At 43.6% G+C, this 14,440-nt stretch overlaps 1 pseudogene; it reads left to right on the forward strand.

Moving 5' to 3' along the window:
* Nucleotides 1-535: 535 nt before the first annotated feature.
* On the forward strand, nt 536-1,840 carry LOC114707863 (annotated as a pseudogene).
* Nucleotides 1,841-14,440: the final 12,600 nt, after the last annotated feature.

Consider the following 14,440-nt stretch of genomic DNA (forward strand, 5'->3'; position numbering starts at 1 on the left):
CTCACAAGGGGCTGAGTCTTCATAAGTCAAATCACAATCGAGATAGTTCCCCATAGGCATGACCAAAGGGTAACTTGAGGTCAACAAGTCAACCCTCTTTGCCAGATGATTCTAGATTGTGTAAAATTGGCTGCTAAAAGTAACCAGCACAGATTGCAGAATACGTAAAGGGATAGGCTTGTTTCAAGAGCACTTTAGTAGTAAAATGATAGACCAAGGAAAAGTGACTATAGTGTAATCACAGGCATGAGGGATGGCTGCAAATTTACTCTGTCTACGATGATCTTAAGCGCCAATTGCCATCCACCTGATTTGGTTTCTAAGAGATTACTATGTAAATACAACATTGTCCAATATGTATATTGACTCTCCAAATTCCTGGGAGCAAGGGGCACGATGCCTGCTTTAAAGATGTCTTAATATCTCCTCGAGTATTTATACATACATACCTCAAACATAAGACAATGAAAAGCCAGGTGAGTGCTCCGTAGGAGGTCTGGATGGAAAGGTAGTGAGTTCAGAGAAGAGAAAGAGCATGAGGTGTGATGTGAGAAGATGGTCAGTACTGGAGCTGACATTTGAAAGCTGGGAAATATTCCGGGGCGGGGGCAAGGGGCGGGGAGAAGGAAAACTTCTTTATCTTGATTATGATTTTGAAAGTTGGAAGATGAAATTCAGCATCTTAACCATATTGAGTGTACAGTATGACAGTGTAGCCTTTATTCACTTTGTAATGGGACAGTGGGGGGTGATGCAGGGGGATCACTGCTAATACATGGCCAACCTGGTCTTCGCAGTGGATGTCAGCACAGTCTGGGCTATGGAATGAGACTCTGTCTTAAAAGCACAGAAAGTACAAATAAATAGAAATAAATGACGGATGTATCCCAATTTTTACATAGGACATCATTCAGAAGATAAGGGAGAAAGAGAAAAGGAACCGATTGGGGTATAAAGAGAGACAACTTTCTTCGGAAAAACACCCAATGATGGATGACACCGGTGTAGCCGCAGGGCCGTGAGGACCTGGACCTGGGTGGGGGGGCAAGGACTAGGAGGCCCTGGCGGCATCCTCACAGGTTTTGCCAGTGGTCTTAGGGGCTGTGGTCTTGTGACCGAGGCTGTGGAGGTAAAGCCAAAGACAAGGAGTGGATAAGTCCCTGCAGGAGCTCTACCTGATCTCCCTTCCCATTAAGGAATCCGAGATTATTGGGTTCCTCCCCCGCCCCGGGCGAATCCCTAAAGCATGAGGTTCTAAAGATAATGCCAGCGCAGAAGCAGACTCTGGCAGGCCAGCGGACCAGGTTCAAGGCTTTCGTCGCTACTGGGGACTACAATGGTCATGTTGGTCTTGGTATTAAGTGCTCTAAGGAAGTAACCACTGCCATCCGAGGGGCCATCATCTTGGCCAAGCTTTCCATTGTCCCTGTGTGGAGAGACTACGGGGGGGGGGGGGGGACACACACAAGATTGGCAAGCCCCACACTGTTCCGTGCTTGGTGACTGGCCACTGTGGCTCTGTGTTGGGGCATCTCATCTCTGCCCCCAGAGACACTGGCATCGTCTTTGCTCCTGAGCTCAAGAAGCTACTGCTGCTGACTGGTATTGGTGACTGCTACACATCAGCCAGGATCTGCACTGCCACCCTGGGCCACTTTGCCAAGGCCACCTTTGATGCCATCTCCAAAACCTCCAGCTACCTGACAACCCCCCTCCCGACCTCTGGAAAGAGACTGTGTTCACCAAGTCTCCTTATCAGGAATTCACTGACCATCTTGTGAAAACCCACACCAGAGTCTCTGTTCAGAGGACCCAGACTCCAGTTGTGGTGACCACATAAGGGTTTTCATACAAGAAAATTAAGGTGAATTAAGTCTGTTAAAAAGAGAAAGATAAATCCTTTGGGGAAAAAAAAGCCAATAAGTATTATGGATAACTGATAGAGTAATTACCTGCAATGCATATGATTTGAAAACAGGCAAATAGCAGAGAGAGAGAGAGAGAGAGAGAGAGAGAGAGAGAGAGAGAGAGAGAGAGAGGGAGAGAGAGAGAGAAGCACTGGAAGTGGTTGTCTCTGGGGAGAGTACAGATAAAAAAGATGGGCAAATGGATAGAGTTGTGTCTTGGTGCTCTCAATGTCTGCTCATGTACCCTTGTCCTCACCTGTCCTACATCTGCTGGTCACTTGCTTCTGGAAGTTCCTGTAACTCTTCACCTGAGAACTCTGTGTAGCTGGACTCAGCCTGCACTTGGGGTAGAAGTACGGGAGACAAGGATCACGTCTCACTACTGACAGATAGACACTAGATGGGAATTGGAACATGGAAAGCCCAAGCTGTTGATTCCTTGAGAGAGGCAACTCTGAGCTGTGTTCTACTCCATCTCTCAAAGACATGGGCTCAAGCCCCACTTCTACATTGGAGTCCTGCTCTTTAGCACTCCCTGAATTGGTCTTCTTTCCTTCCTTCCTTCCCTCCCTCCTTCCTCGATTTCCTACCTTTTCAGCTCCTTGGAATTGCCTCCCACAGAAAACATGCACACTTTAATCCTTATCTCAGGGTCTGTTTCTGGAGAAGTCCATCCTAACTCAAGCTGAGTCTCAGCACGAGCCTCTCAGAACCACAGGTGTCTGGTTGCCTCAGTAAGTGCATATGTTACCTGCATAAAACAAAGTGTGACTAGTACAAGAATGATCCTCTTCTGAAGCTGTCCATATTTCATTTATTATACTGTTAACTATTCACTTACAACTCGTGTTTGCAATAGATTTATTATGTCACTATAGTTCAATCAATAAATCAAATATGATAATTTACTGTTAGGCTTTAAAAAATAATCCCATAATACTGGCAAATGGATGTGCCTGTCTCTGATGAATTGTGGATTCAGAATTGTGAATTGTGGAGGAGGAGGATCTTTTGTGCTGGTTAGTAATGTTCCAAAGCTCCTCATCGCACTCGGGAAAGAGTTTCTGAACAACCAATTGTGGTATCAAATAAGATTTCCTGTGATTTCTTTGATTCCATATTTGTTTCTTTGCTAGAGCTCATATTTTTTCTATATATAGATCTTGATGTCAGAAGAATTAATTACTCCAAATGCTGCCATTTTCAAAGATTCCCAAAGACCACATGAGTTTGGTTGACAAGCATTTACAGCATTTATGACTTCCACATGTCTCTATGCAGCCACAGCATTGCAGATGTTTCCTAAGGCACTCTAAGACTGTTCACCAGCTCACACATGGTGACTCATTTTTGTGTTAATATGGTGCTCTCAGATCCTGAGTTATCAGCCAGGGACTGACCTAGCCAAAGTGGCAGCTCACAAGAGTCAGGTAAGCATGTTGGCTGTGATTGGTTGTCTTGACAGCTGTAGGACAAAGAAGCTCTCAGAATTTGGGCTCAATTGCTAGCACAAAGGGTTGTGAACATAGTTCTGAGACAGAGTACTTACCTAGCCTGTGAAAGATTCTTAATTCCTTCCAATAGCTCACGAGCACACACACACACACACACACACACACACACACACACACACACACACACACTACAATGATATTAAATAGTGGCACAAACAACTCTCCCATTAGAACATCATTACATTCTGAATTCACGAATCCTAGCATTTCATAACTGTGGACCCATCTTGCTACCTGCTTCATTTTAGAATGTAGGGGAGAGGGAGATGACAGCCACTCATGCGTAACTGCCATACCAAGAACACAGAAGGTAGCGCCAACCTCTAAGATTAGAGTTCAAGAGGCATTGGGCCAGAAGAAACTCAATTCCATGAAAACAACCAAGAACAAATGAAAGAGAGAATAGAAAATGAACAATAAAGAATAAAAATGATCAGAAATACAGGCCCACTGCTTAAGAAAATTGTTGTAATGTCAATTAGTACAAAGACAGAGGACTGCTCAACTCCTGAGTTACTGGTTTTCACACAGTAAAAACATCCTTAAATTAGGATGGACTTCTCCAGAAACAGACCCTGAGATAAGGATTGAAGTGTGCATGTTTTCTGAGGGAGGCAATTTCAAAAAGCTAGAAAGGTAGAAAATCAAAGAAGGAAGGAAGGAAGGAAGGAAGGAAGGAAGGAAGGAAGGAAGGAAGGAAGGAAGGAAGGAAGGAAGGAAGGAAGGAAGGAAGGCTAATTCAAAGCAGTATGAGTTGGATGTTGTGGTACATGTTATTAACTCCATCCAGATTTTGGGAGGCAGAGGCAGGCAGAGTTCGATGAATTTGAAGCTAGCCTGCTCTACATAATGAGTAAGGCTGTGTAGTAAGACTTATTTGCAATAAGCAAAAGGAAACAACCAAACCAAACCAAACAAACAAATAAAAAAGAGATGCTGGAGCAGAGGTAGAAATGTCCACACAACATTCCTTATCAGAACTCAGATCACTGATTCCCTATTGTGGAGAACTGAAATTAAGAGGTAACCCTACAGACCCTATGGTCATGTCTCAGAAGTATGGCCATAATTAGTAAGGGACTATGAGACAGACAGAAGACACACAGTAGACACACAGTAGACAAATATTGTCCCATCCTTTAAAAGATGTAAAGCTAAGCCTCAGAGGAAGGGACGCAGTTCAGACTGGATGCTCCAAGAGAATTCTAGAACAGAGTTTCCCAGAGGTGCTCTGGAATATTACTAACTAATTAACAAGATCATCACGAACGAGTCCTGCCGAGTCCTGCCAGAGATATACCAGGAGTCTGGGGTGTTTTTGTTTACTTGGAGCATTCTATAAAGTCTCTTATATCTTTGTTAACAAGGTTGAGGAGTGAATATTGGCTGATAGCGGGGTAGATGGCCTTGAAGCTGATGGACAAATGTGCATATGTGGGGGTGAGATTGATGAAATGTAGCCTTTAAAGAGGGAGGTAATGGCGCAGTAAACAACGAAGAGGAAAAATGTGAGTCGGGGGATGTCGGCCTGTACTCACCAGGTGAGTGGCAAGTTACTTAATTTTACTTGCTGTGCCTTTGTTTTCTGGTCTGTACATAGAAGGCCACAGTGATGATGGGGACATTCTGCCCTGGGGGCTGAATTAAAGCAGCAGGCCAAATCCACTCAACAGTCAGTGCCCTCCGAGGGTCATCTCACAAATACGAGTTGATGCTTCTGCCTTTGGCTTACACTAAATTGAAAGAGGCAGGCCAACAAGGTGGCCAAGCCCGTAGTGGCCCTTGTTGTCAATCCTGACTATCAATCCCCGGGACCCACTTGGTGGGAGAAAACCAAACTCCTGCAAATTGTTCTCATTCTTCCGCATGCACTCTGTGGTGATATTGTGTTCCCCAGTTTATTGTGCACCCTAATAAACTTATCTGAGCTCAGCAGATAAGAGAACAGAACAGCCACTGGACAGACATAGGGGCCAGAAAACCGTGGCACATACACCTTTATTCCTAGCATTCTAGAGGCAGAGATCCATCCGGATCTCTGTGAGTTCAAAGCCACACTGGAAACAGCCAGGTATGGTGACACACACCTTTAGTCCCAGGAAGTGATGGCAGGAACAAGAAAGGTGTATAAGGTGTGAAGATCAATAATTAAAGCCTGGTTAATCTTTTAGGCTTTTAGCAGCAGTTCAGCTGAGATTCAATCCAGATGAGGACTCAGATACTTCTAGTCTGAGGAAACAGGATTGGTTGAGTTGACAAGGTGAAGTAGCTGTGGCCTGTTCTGTCTGTGATCTTTCAGCATTCACCCCAATACCTGACTCCGGGTTTGTTTTTAGTAATAAGACATTTTAAGATTCCTGCTACAGCACTCCATGACATGAGAACATAGACACATATAAAATGAAACAAAGAAATGTAATTTAACTTTTTAATAAGAAGGAGGTATTATAAGGACTCTGACTCTCACAAATCATTATAAAATAAGAGGACCTCTTGCAAGAAGATGGAGGTGGGGCTCCTGGTTACAAGGCAAATACTACTCAGGAGAACTAAAGATGGAGAGGAGATCTGAATGAGTGTGAAGTTCCTTTTGTATCTTGAGTTAGTCCTGAAGGCACATTCTTCTTTCTGTTTACATTGCTGATCTGTTGTGGCACCAAGAGCCCTCCAAATACAACCTGCAAGAAAATCTTACTGTGTGGTGATGCCAGGAGCCAATTAGCTCAGCTCTAGAATGCTCCATGTAGCTTTAGCCTTATCCAGGGTAATTCCAAAGAACTCCAAGTTCATAAGAGAGGTCCTGAGCTGACCTTACACCTGGAGTGAACAAAAACCAAGGGGGAAGCTATCTAACTGTTTACCTTCACCAGCATGATTACGCACAGAGATGAGGCAAGGAGGAAAGGAAGAAAGGAAACACTGGAAGTGAGAGCCAACTGGGACACAGCCGGAAATGAAAGCGGCAGGTGGCCCAAGCTTGAATCCTAGCTTCCTATCTAGTTTTCCTGCTTTGTGTCAGTCACTTCCCCACTTGGCCTCCATCTCCAATCTGAGAAATGGGCACAAAAATTGAAGGCCTGACATGCAATCCTTGAGCAAACTGTGTTTGCAGTTCTTCTGAGTGAAATCCAGCTTGGCACTTTGGGAAGAACCATCCCGGAACCCTTCCTTCTACTGAATGCTCACCCCCAGTCTCCCTGCAGGGTCCAGCAGATAAGGGAGTCAAGGAACGCCCTTTATTTCTTCTCCATTCACACCTGCCAGTGGGCTTTGAAAGTGGCAAAGGGACAGAGCACTGCTAACATGTGCTGGACTCTGTTTCCTAGAACCACAAGCAAAACAAGGCCACATCAGCAACCTGTTCTCAAAAGACAGCGGAGGTTTCAGTGATCTCTGCTGGGTGTGACTATTTCAGAGCTGCGCTTGCTTTGTGTTACCTTCTTGGTCATCTTGAAGTGTTGGCTGTAGGACAACCGGAAGCACAAGATGACTTCCTAAAGAGTTTAAAACCACTCTGAACAACTCAGACAGACAAGCAGCTTCTCTGCCCAGAACCTGCTGGCCTCAGCAGAGACATGGCTGTTGGTAGAGCTGGGCAGAGATCAACACCTGTTGCTGCTTCAGAACTGAAGCGTCGCCAGTACACAGGCATCCCTCTTTCAAAAAGAGTAGCCTGTATTCAATTCACACACACAAAAAGTGGACAGATCAGGGAAGGTTGCTTTTTATCCAGTTGCTTAACAATTAACAGAGGAAGGATGCTGTATTCAAAGGAAGTGGATGGAAAATCGATGAGTACATGTGCATCACTATTTGTGAGAATCAAACAGGCTTTGGTAGCCTGGGTTCCAGAAAGTTCAGTGAATGTCAGTGCTTTCCTCTCCGACTTTCCCTCCGTGCAGTGACTGAGAGACTGACAAGCTGTTAGCAGTTTTCCCCTTTGTTACTTACATAGAGAAAGGTGGGGGATTAAAGAAGAAACACGTGCCTTCCAAAATACAAGTTTGCCGGCAGATGTGTCTGAGGTGGACAGCGATTTATGGATCTTTTCAAAAATCAGGGAGTAGGAATGCTGCTCCCCCCCCCTCACAAGAATCACCTTAATATTAGCATAAAGGGCAAAGCTTGAGGAATAGTCTCAGTACCAAGTACTTCCGGCTACTTCTGGCAAGCACATTTCGGATGCACTGGACACCGCCCTCAAAATATTGACTTTCTGTTTTGGTAGCTATCAGGATTTATTGTCCCTGGAGGTAAATATTGACCTCTGTGTTGCCACAGTCAATATTTACTGTGCTTCTCACTTCCATAAATCTTGTTTTGCACCCAAATGAGAATTTCTGGCTGCAATGACTAAGCTAGCTCTGTGGAAAGAGAAGTTTGCAAGGAGGAGGCACAAGAACTGAATAACTCCCCCAGTGTTTTATGAAAGAGGGATCCTGACTACCAAGTGAGTGTGAATTCGCATTCAGCATTGTCCTGTTCTAACTGCTATTTTCCTATGTCAGTTAAATCCAATTCCCCAATGTCAACAGAACTTCAACAAGAAGAATGCTTTAGTTGGGGTTTCTTTGCTGTTGTTATTGTTGCTCTGTGTAGCCCTTGCTGTTCTGGAACTATCTATATAGACTAAGCTGGCCTTGAACTTGCAAAGATCTGCCTGGCTCTGCCTCATGAGTGCTAGGATTAAAGGCATATGCCACTTGCTCAGCTAGTTTCTGTTGCTGTAATAAAACTCCATGACCAAAAAGTAACTTGGAAAGGATTTATTTCACTTATACTTCCACATCACAGTCTATCACCAAAGGAAATCAGGCCAGGAGCTCAAGGCAGAAACCTAGAGGCAGGAGCTGAAGAAGAGACCACAGAGGAGTGCTGCTCACTGGTTTGCTCCTCTTGGCTTGCTCAGCATGCTCTCTTATGCACCCCAGGACCACCTGCCAGGGATGGCACCGCCCACATTGGTCTGGGCTCTCCCATATCATTCGCTAATTAAGAAAACTCCCCATAGGCTTGTCTGCAGGACAATCTGGTAGGGTATATATAAAACTGAAGTTCTATCTTTCCAAATGACTCTATGTTGTGTCAGATTGGCATAAAAACTAGCCTGTACAGAAAGCCAGCTACTACTTTGGCTATTTTAGCAACAGCCATTCAGCAGCTGTTGCTTTGGTAGTCTAGAAAGGACTTGTTCATTATGGTCTGGAGAATGATCTATGATAGCTCTGATTTTGGTTTTGAATGAGTGAGTTTGTTAAGTAGAGTAAACAAAAGTCAAAGGATAAATGGCAGGTGCCAGGATCGCAGGTGTGTGCCCCGGGCTTGCTCTATGCAGTGCCGGGCTTGAGAGCCAGGCTTGGTGCTCACCAGATAGGCACTGCACCCTCTGCGCCATCTCACCAGCCTTCTTTCGATTAGTACACAACAGTTTTTAACTTCTGGATAAAAGAGTCAAACTTATGGCTTTAGGTGGCTGATAAAGTCAACCTACTGTATACCCATTCCAAGATGCTCTTCCAAGAGAATTGTGGTTGAGAATCAACCTGCCTGGCATGATAAGCCGTGAGAAAGGAAATACATTGCTCTCTGTCCAGTTTCCCATCACTCTGAGCAGAGTGCTGGAAGCTTACATTATTTAAAAGTGCATTTAAAAATAGTCCTCATTAGCCCCAGTTACAGTGGGGGGAAAGAAACCGGCAGCTGAATACTGGGATCCTGTGATAAGATGCCACAAAAGCAATCGGGATACCAAGCAGTGATGCACATGTGCCCACTAAGAGTGAGGGCTCTCTCTCTCTCTCTCTCTCTCTCTCTCTCTCTCTCTCTCTCTCTCTCTCTCTCTGTGTGTGTGTGTGTGTGTGTGTGTGTGTGTGCATGTGTGTGTGTGTAGAAGGTAAAATAAAGAAATTTAAATAAAGAGCTGAAAAGGGATTTGTTTTAAAATCAACCTACAAAGTAACTGAGAAATACAAACGCATTGCAAAGTAGAGGAGCTGCCCGACATCTTTTGAAACACTGGCCAAACCCATTTATTTGAACTCATCTTGATGTCTTCAATGGACTTTGAGGTTGATAACTGCACAGGAGAAAAACATCAGTTCACCTCTTTATGCTCAGCTGTGCTTTCTGGGCAGGCGTTGTCCATTCTGTAAAGCTGAGAAGTGGCTCTTTGATTTTTGTCCACATTTGATTAAGAAGCTCCGTGCTTGGCAGACCAAAATTCACCAAACTGCTAATTGTTTTGTAAATGAGAATTATGACACTTAACAAGCCACCCATCTTACTGAGCATTGTTGTGGGGTAGCTGCTCTCTCTCTGCTGAACTGTCATATCCTGAGATCTCAGGCTCTAATTGCTTATAAACCACGCTGTTTATTGAGTATTAACTCTGGCATAGTTATTTATGATGGGAGCGTATCGCTCAATGCCTATAAAAAAGCAGCACAAATGAGCTACTTAATGTCTATGAAGTCCTCCCCTCCTCACACGCACACATGTGGACATGTACATACATGCTCACAGGGCTACACTGTAGTGCATCCGTGTAAAAGAAACACAAGTGTGGTATGGACAGAATTCCGCAGCAGTAAGGAGCAGGCAGCATGCGTTGCTTGGTAACCAGGAAGCCTCTCTCTCTTGATTCATCAGAGTGTCAACCATACATTTTGTGCTGTACATTACCTACAATGAAAAGGTCGGTGACCCAATGAAATATCAGATTAAGTCAAACTATTAACTGGACAAATGCATTTAAAGTGCCCTTGTACGCTTGGTTTCGTGTGATTAGTATACATGATGTTCTGCCAAGGCAAGCATGAATCATTAATATATTCAGAGCCCGCTGTTCTCTGCAGCGAAACAATAACTCACAGGGAGTAATGTGGTGTGCTGTGTTTATAAGATGTGGAGCCTTCAGCTAGCGTGATCTACGGTGTTGTTATTTTGTGGTAGGGACACAAGTGCCTTTTTTTTCCTTTGCCTCCCATTTGTAAATAGTGTTTGTCATTCCCTTAAAAAGACAGAAAAATCTTTTCCCGGGGAAAAATTGGTCACCACATGACTGTGCCTGTGTGGGGGAGGGGAAATAACTTGGCCCATTAAATAGCTGCATTGTGAGGGTCTTTTCCCCTTTTCCTTATGCATCCTTGCTCCTCCAGTTGAAACTTACACCTTTTCGACCTGCGCCGGGAGACTCTGCATATTTACAATTAAAATAATGCAGAGGTTCCCAATAAGGAAAAATCCAGTGACTAGGTTTGGACTCTGACCTCTCTGTCTTCTCTTTGACGTGGATGGTTAGATTTAGTGTGAGACCCCACAAAGCTAGAAGTGTCTCGCTATGTCCTGCGCCACTACAGCCAGAGCAAGGACCAGGCGTGTTCTAGAAGTTTAGCCATTTACAATTTGACCTCTATTTTATTAGTCAAGTTCACAGGGATGGAAGTAATTATGTGATGAAACTTGGACTCATTTGCCACTTCTGCCCTTAATCAGCACATTTAAGCCACATGAAAACATTTTAAGGCAGGAAGGAGTTGAGGGGGACAAAGGATAACATAGCTCCCTCTGACCCTCAGACTCTTTCCCAATCTCCCCCGACTATCAGTGGGGAGCAAGCTAAGCCTTACACTGCTCACGGACAGGTGAAGTGAAACATAGTTCCACAAGGCAGTCCAACCAACATGCTTTGAACACCTGTGCATGAGGCACAGGGCTGAGCCCCAGCATGGTGGTACTCTCAGGATCCACATCAACCACCAGGCAGACACTGGGAGCTAACCACCATAGTCTAGACCAGAAGATGCTAACACAATTCTAACGTTGTCCTGACTGGGAGCTGAGTGCTGAAGTCCAGACCAGACGATGCTAGCACAATTTCTAAAATCCCCCCACCAACAGTTTAATTTCTTACTATTCATTAACTTTTCAATGAGGGTGAGAGATGAAAAAAAAAACTGCTAATAAGTGCAACTAAATAATTGATAGAGAAAAGCACTAGCTAGATAAGTGAATTTGTGGTAGCTTTTGGTAGCCCAGAGATGTTCATTCTCCATTGCTTGTGTTACTGTTTTCATTCTGAAACAACTTTCTGTTGCTCATTCACATCTCTTCACCTCATGAGCTGTCAATGAAGAACCACAGCCCTCATCTCAATGGGCATAAAGGAGAGTTTATCTTAGAGGCATATAGGACTACCATGGTCCAAAACCACAGTTCCATGTTCCAACATGCAAACAGTCTTAGGAAGTTTTATAGCAACAGAACAAAGAAAATCATAAATCAGGATGATTTTTCAGATACATTGATAGAAACATCAAATAGAAAGGTCACAGAAAAGTGGGGAAATCTGAGCTATATACCTCAGAGGCTAATGGCATTCTTAACCTTTGAGTTGGTACGAACTAGGGGTCTGTTTGTACATTCCGAAAGATTTACCTAATGCTCACAAAGATGTTAGTGCACATACAGAAGACGGCAGTAAATGCCTGGTTAGGGAGCTAAGGATGGCTCTGTATAATTTGCCTTTGGACTTTCAATATTCCCCCCTTCTACACCACTGAAGCTCTAATCAGCCAATCAGCGTTGCAGAAGGGTGGGCATAAGCGGTGGTTCTTTCCAGGGACTTTCCCTCACAGAGAGCACCATGCTGGTGTTCGAGGATATTGTCTGCCTCTGAGAAGTGTCATGATAAGCCCCCTGCCCCGGGATTGAAAACTCGATCACCTAAGAGCAGCACTTGAACTCAGCTCTCTCTTTTTCTCATTCCCTCTGCATTGCGTATTGGACAGCCACCAGTCAGAGCTGCAGCTTGTCCTAGGAAGTAGCAAATGGTGTCCATGAAGCTTATCTTCAGAAACCCCCCAAAAGATGCCTGAAACCCCAAATAATCTAAGCCCATATTTAACTACTTACCAGTGGTATAGTTATAACTTTAGCAATTTGAGATATGGCAGTAAAGGTAACACAAGTATCTTTTATTGTCTCACAATTAACACACGCACACATACACACACCATGTGATTGCAATGTAGTGACTTCAGTATATTATTTTTTTCTTTCATTAGGTACTAAGTGGTGACTCTGAATCATGTCATGATTTATATCTCAGTGTGAATGTTTTAGAAAAAGAATGCTCAAATCCAGGTACGGCACAGAGGGACTGGGACAGATCTTATCACCTTACTCAGAACGTGCAATTTACAATTTAATAATTGTAATTTAATAATTGCTTGCTTCTGGAATTTTCCATATAACATTGCCAGATTGTATTTACTGAAAATCAATTAAAAGCAAAACCATGAATCACAAAGCTCTCTTTTTAAAGATTTATTTATTTTTATTTTCATGTATATAAATATTTTTCATGTGTTTGTGTCTGTGTACCACATGTATGACTGATGCCCTTGGAGGCTAGAAGAGAGTGGCAGATCCTCTGGGACTGGACTTACATATGATTGTGAGCCATCATATAGATGCTCGGACCTCAACCTTGGTTGTCTGTAAGAGCAACAAGTGCTCTTACCCGTTGAGCCATCTCACTTGCCCAGAATCTCAAACCTTTTATCTTCTAAAACTAAGTACATTTACATTCCTTGCATTGTCTGACAAGGAAGTATAAAAATCTATAATGCATTGATCTCTGAAAATTACCTTTATTTATGAGAACACGACAGCCAGACACATTTGCTTCATAGGCAGAGTGAACCACCTGACTGTGCTTTGTAGCTTACGTAATTCACCTTTCCTTCCAAAATATCTCCAACCTTCGAGCACCTTGATAAACAAGTACTGTCTCCATTGTCCTGGGCTGAACTATGCCTACCCCAGCACTCATAAGGTAGAATCCCAACCCTCAGCACCTCTGTATTAGTTAGCTATAACAAAACGTGACAAAACATCATGACCAAGAGCAACTTAGGTAAGCAATAGTTTCTTTTGTCTTGTAGTTCCAGAGGGATGAGAGGTCATGGTGGGAGGCACAGAAACAAATGGCAGGCATGGAACTGGAAGTGGAGAAGTCATGCCTTGGACGGCAAACATGGAGCAGAGAGTGAACTGGAAGTGGTACGAGTCTTTAAACTCTCAAAGCCCCTTTCTAGTAACATACTTCCTCCAACAAGACACATCTCCTAAACCTCCCCAAACAAGCAAGCACCAGCAATGGGGACAAGTGTTGAAATATCCAAGCTTCTAGAGAATATTCTCATCCATGTCACTACAGCCTCTGGATGTGACTACACTTGGAGTCTGAATCCTTAAAGACATAATTAAGTTAAAACCAAGTCACTAAAATGGGCTTTTATTCAATCTGACTGTCATCATAAGAGATTAGGACACAGACACATGAAGGGTAGGCTACATGGAGATGAAGGAGGAAGACCATTTCTACCATCCGGAAAGGAAAAGCAATTTTACTGGTATCTTGTTCTTGGTCTTACAGCCACCAGAATCAAGAAAAAAAATAGATTTTGCAGCTTAATCCACTTTGTCTGTGACATTCTGTTATGATAGCCCTAGCTAACCAGTGTACTCATGTTCACACTTTTCTGAAAATATCAGAAACACACACACACACACACACACACACACACACACACACACGATATGCTGCATACAGCACACACACACACACACACACAGACACACACCTAAACTCTTTAAATCAGCTATTAGGTAAAACTGTGCTGTGCTTCAGAATAAATATCTGTGTATCATAATTCTGAGGTTAACTACCTCCCAAATCAAACTAAAGGACTTTGGTTCTCACCTTGGCTACAAAGCCATGCAATGAGATGAGCCCATCATGCCTCCCTGTCCATTGTCTTACACTGATACCAAAGGTACTCACTTTTCAAAGGATGCTAGTTTGCCAGTTCAAAATATATGCAAGTGCAAACACATGGGCACACCCACTCACATGCATGTGCACACACGTGAACGAACATGGAATTCAGATTACAAAAGGAAACTGAGAGTATCAAGGAAAATGTTTGGGCTGAGGAAGGGAGGAAGGAATGG

The sequence above is a fragment of the Peromyscus leucopus genome, chromosome 5 (assembly GCF_004664715.2).
Source record: "Peromyscus leucopus breed LL Stock chromosome 5, UCI_PerLeu_2.1, whole genome shotgun sequence".
Taxonomy (NCBI): Eukaryota; Metazoa; Chordata; class Mammalia; order Rodentia; family Cricetidae; genus Peromyscus; species Peromyscus leucopus.